General features: G+C 45.3%; 1 long non-coding RNA gene across 1 annotated transcript; it reads right to left on the bottom strand.

Moving 5' to 3' along the window:
• Window positions 1–3,336: 3,336 nt before the first annotated feature.
• Window positions 3,337–4,738, bottom strand: LOC123053142 (uncharacterized). The gene is made up of 3 exons (XR_006425427.1): window positions 4,696–4,738; window positions 4,510–4,609; window positions 3,337–3,376 (listed from the first exon to the last, which is right to left on the bottom strand). It is a non-coding gene; the product is annotated as an uncharacterized lncRNA (long non-coding RNA).
• Between the last annotated feature and the right edge of the window lie 656 nt (window positions 4,739–5,394).

Genomic DNA, 5,394 nt, shown 5'->3' with positions numbered 1-5,394 from the left:
CATGCCCCTCCCAGGAAGGCACCCTCGTGATTTCCGAACACCACTCCCACGCCACCCTTCTTTCCCATCTTGGTCGTTGCTCCGTCGACGTTCACCTTCACCCATCCAGGGTCCGGCGGCTCCCATTTCTGCATTGGTACAGGCTTCACAATCTTGCTCTTGCGGCCATGAATCGACTGCCGTTCCTCCATCAGCTTCACCACTGATCGTTCAGTATCTGACGCCTCTTCGATGATTCGATCCTCCCATCCCGTGCACTGTTCCTTGCCAACCATAGCCCATAGAGGCTCCGAACCATGGTAGCTCGTTCGTCGTCAGAGGCATCCGCCAACCAAGACAGCAGCCATCTAGAAAGATCACCCTGGGAGCTTACTGAAACCGGTGGGATCGCCACCGGAACTCCCAATTCCGAGCGCATTACCTTCCAGAATTTTGCTGAATGATGACTGTCCCAAAACCGATGATAATTTGTTGGGAAACGGTTGTAGCCGGCGGACCGGCCGAAGCCGGTCACGCGCGGGTCGTTCGATGATTAGCGATCGAACCGCCTGTTTAGCCACGTCTTCCACACAGGGGATCAAACGCGTGGCTGTTGGGGCCCGCGCACCGCCCGCGACCTTATCCCTTCTCTTCCATATCCACTCGCATCTCCCTCCCCATCCACCCACAGCCGGGGGCGCGGTCGTCGCCATGGCCGCCGGCAACTGGATGCGCCTCATTTTGAATCGTGTGCGGATCACCCGCACCGGATGCATTCCTCTCCATGGCCGCCCACAGCCAGGGGCTTGCTCGTCGCCTTGTCCGCGGCAACTGGACGCGCACCCTTTCCATGGCAACCGCAGCCAGAGCTTCGCTAGTCGCCATGACTAACCTGCAATCAGCCGCGGCGGCGACGAGTTTGTGCTGGAGCCCAGGGTTGCTGGAACCAGGTTATTTTTTTGCTGGATCCACCCACTTTTTTTGCTACAACCCCTTTCTTTTTTGCTACCATCCCCATTCGATTTGATGAACTCTTTTCGTTTTTGCTGGAACCGGTGTCTCGATTTGCGGGAAGCATTTGGTGGACGTGCTGCAAGGTTGACAGCTCGCCGGAGGAAGCTGCATCCAGTGGCGAGGAGGGCTGCATCCAACGTCGTTCAAACGCCGGGAGTTGCAACCATGTACGCCGGAGCTACAACCGGTGACCAGGGGTGTTGCAAGAGGGAGTGGCCGTTTTTGCTGATGCGTCTTTTTTTGGTGAACCAAATTTTTGTTTTTGCTGGAACCGATGAATTTCTTTGCTGGAATAGATATAATTTTTTGCTTCATCGGCTGCAGAGCTCTCAAATGTTTCATGTCATTTTTGCTGGGACCTAAGTTTGGTTTTACTGGAAGCGTTGTTCGATTTTGCTGGAAGCATTGTTCGTTTTTGCTTCAACCGACCACCGGAGTTCTGTAGGTACGATGCATGTCGATGGAGGCCAGCAGAGACGGCGACGCCTGCGCCGAGCTCGACGACGGGGACAAAAGGGGGTGGGGGACCAGACGCTGCAACCGCGGGAGCGGGAGGGGGGAGCGGCGAGCTCGCCGGGAGCGCACGCACAAAGGTGGAAGGAGGATTGGCTGGGTGGGGGCGTTTTTTCTGGAAGCTTTGACCGAAGGAAGAACGAGTCGAGGGTTGAGTTGCCAGATCGGACGGTTCCGGCTCGCTACATCGGGCGGTTCCGGCTCGCTACATCGGGCGGTTGGCGTTCGACCGGCCCAACAGTTGGGCCGGTGCGCCGGCGCAGATCACTGCCCTAATTTGTTTCTTCTCCACCACAAGCAACACAGAAGACTCCAGCCTTAATTCTTCGCCTGTTAACTTCTGAGCCAACCGCTAGCCCATTTCGGATCAATCTCCATGTGTGTGTTTTAACTTTTCCAGAGCTACAGTATCCCACAAACTCAGCCAGCCCTTGTGATTATTTCGGCAGAGATCACTACCTTCTATGAATAAATAGAGATGTTGACACTTAAAAAAACATTTTTACCATCTACAATCCTCACTTTCTCCCTCGGTAACCCCGTCAGGAAAAATATAGTGATTTTTTTTGCGGGGATAGTGAAATATCTACTTGACACATAATAACTTGAGTTTACCAGAGTTGTGCACTATAACCAAGGGCACCTTACTGCATTAGTAGAACACAAATCATGGATTCGTTTCACTGAAGATACATATCATGGTACTCATGGAAGATAACTTGAATTTGGTGGAGATAAGCACAAATGCACACATTTTGTGCAGTAAGCTTGTGCTAGTACAACAGAACGGAAGAAGAACACCAAATTCTTAATCGAGCCCTAAACGCAATGGGGTGAAAAGCTGTGCACCTGTGCAGAAACTATGATAGCTTCAGATTTGACTTAAGCCAACTCAAAATGTTCGCGGCAAATTCTGGAGAATCTGTTGGTGCTTCACATGCAACGTCACTCCAACTATGAAGCTCATGAGCCAGCCGAAAATGTCTCTCTCACGGCATGTTGAGGTCAATTGGCGTTTGGTGCCTATGCGAGCAACCAACGTTGCAGCCAATGCCGATGCCGAGGCTGAGCGTCAAATCCACCTCCCTGCTGCTTTGCTGGCTTCTAGTTACATACCTTCCTCCCTCCTGCTTCTGTTTACATGCAAGACATCAACTCCATGGTGAAACCGAGTGCTATGATTAACTGCAATGGATCAATCCACTTGCCTGCTCCTTCCTCGAGACCATCTCCATCAAGTCCCTCTCCTCGAGCGTTGTTTTCCCCTGCAACCATGCATCAGGAACGTCATGAGCGAGCCTGACAGCAAGATGTAATTTACAGAGTCTGTTTTTTCTTTTTTGCGGGAAGGTACAGAGTTGGTTGCTCCATCTTTTGTGTCTGTGTGTGTGTGTGGGGGGGGGGGGGGGGGGGGGGGGGGGGGGGGGGGGGTTATAGCTTGCTTTATCCACTGGTTTCTTGCTTGCTTTTGCGCAGAGCCACAGTCCAATAGAACAGCAGGCCCTGAACACATCACGCATGAAAAATAAGGCGCACATGCAGAAATATCTCGATGTCGCATACACTGGATAAATGCATTTCCCTGATTAAGTTTTATCCATTACGCAGAACTGAAATCTAGCAGATGCGGCTGCTTGTTTATACAGTGAGAACTGTTTTTTTTTTTTTTGAAACGGAGGCAAAAGATTTGCCTCCGGATGATTCTTTCATAGAGCTGGATGGAGACATGTGCTGGACGTGGTAAGCCTCTTAAGTACTAAAATTAGTTTTATGCTCTGCGTGCTTCAGATAAAATAGGACTTTAGAAAAATCTTGTTAGTATATCGAGACTCACCTTCTCCTGTAGTGTGGCGATCCTATACGCTTCCAACTGATTCCACCCAGGAGAAAGTGTGTTGAATTTAAAAATGAATCCGGGGGCATATTAGACTGAAATATCTAAAAACGCCAAAAGATATAAACCATATAAATCAAAATTACTAGTAATGCAACAAGTTTAGTTATTCATTGGCACCGTAAGGCAAAGGACTAGTCATCTGCCTGCCGTGAATAGGAATTCAGATGGTGGAACCTTAATTGAATCTTCATCCTAATATACATCCCAGATTCACATCTATGCCATCCACCAACAGTAGAAACTTAGTTTGGACCCACTCCTTCCATTTCACCATAAGACAGGTAATTCATCGTGAATCACTGAAAGAGCCAGATTTAGCAGGTAAAAAAAAAGAATTTTTTTCTGTTATTCCTTATCTATATCAGGGATTTTCCCAAAACGTTGAGAGATCGCTCGAACTGTTTGACCAATATCTTATCAGGTGCTGTGAAGAGCATGCCCTCTTGTGAAAAATCAGTTGTTGCAGTCTTCTAGACTGTCTAATCTTTGGGGTAAAGCAGGCATGAGTAGTGTTAAACTTTCATACCAACTAGTGACTGTCATGTTGTACTAATGGGCCAATTCCCTCTTTGATGTTAGATCTGCAAATACCATGTGTTGTGCTAGGTAGTCTGTTTACAATAAATCCGATAGTCATTCATGGAACATAAGTATCAGTGCAACTGATAAATGGTAGACTCAGATACTAAAATAAATGCTTTGGGTTTCTGTCTGAGCATGAGAAGCCTGGCACAAGTGTTACAGTAGTAATACCCCGCAAAAAGTGTTACAGTATTAATAGGCAAGAAAGAATGTAAACTACATAAACATCTCTATCGAGTGTGATTCTCAATTTCACATTTTGTTATGTGGAGTGTGATTCCCATTTTCACGATTTTTTTAATAAAAGGTAGGTTAAATTTACATGGTGACAAGAAAAATAAAAATTTCAAACTTGCATAGACATCCCAGTTCTTTTCCTGTAAGAGAACCTTAATGATACTTTACACAAATAAGTCTTCAATTGGAATCTAAACGAAAATTCTGCGACGAAGTTTGCCAAAATATATTTGGACTAGGAAGCTAATAAATGATATACATACCAAACATGCCTTACTGAAACATACCTTCCTGGTCTTTGCCCTCCTTAGTGCATACTCCAATTTTCTTTCAATTTGGCTAAGCTGTTCGATGGTCAACTGGGATATGCTTGATTCATCAATTGACCTGCTGATAATATATATATATTAGTAACCTTTTGGAACTATTTATAGTTGCAATTGGTACTTGTAGAAGCAATTTTGAGATGTTACATGTCATGAATGTTTGGCCTTCTATCTGTTGTCACTATGGGAATTTGAAAATCCTTGCTTCTTCTCTAGAAAAATGGAAATGATCATTAGCAGTACCGAGAATATTCTCAAAGCAAATGGGCATAAATGTGCATAATGTCTCATTTATTTAATACCATCACTTTAAATCAGAACATAATTCCTTTTGTATTTTCCAGTTTTGTGAACTCATATTTGTAACATTTCCATAGCATGATTTATGCTCTTTCTTTATAAAAAAAATAGTTACTGCTGTAGGAAAAGTGTATAGATCTGCTCATAGAAAGGTATCTGCAGCAGAGCATCAAAACTGATTTTTAATATCCAATAAGAGGTAAAGATAGACACTCTAGATAATGTTTTAATGATGTTGATTCTGTCCTTTGTCACCTCTTTGAGAAGGCTCCTTCCATGTGCTCTTTTTTGTGCTTCTGGGAAATTCTGATAACGTTTGATGATATTCTCCATACTGCAACAAAGGTTTGTGAATGCATAATTCTTTTGTGGAACAGAGTATATCAATTCGATATTCAAGAGAAATGAGCATCAAAGACATAATGATGCAAAAAGTAACAAGTATTGCTACAATAGTTCAGAGAACTACTTGGGCAGAAGTAATCCACTGAGTTTTCTGGAAACAAGCTGGCTACTGATGGTAATGCCCATGCATTTTGTCGCTTC

The sequence above is a fragment of the Triticum aestivum genome, chromosome 2D (genome assembly GCF_018294505.1).
Source record: "Triticum aestivum cultivar Chinese Spring chromosome 2D, IWGSC CS RefSeq v2.1, whole genome shotgun sequence".
NCBI classification, from domain to species: Eukaryota; Viridiplantae; Streptophyta; class Magnoliopsida; order Poales; family Poaceae; genus Triticum; species Triticum aestivum.
This window is presented reverse-complemented; position numbering and strand designations above follow the sequence as displayed.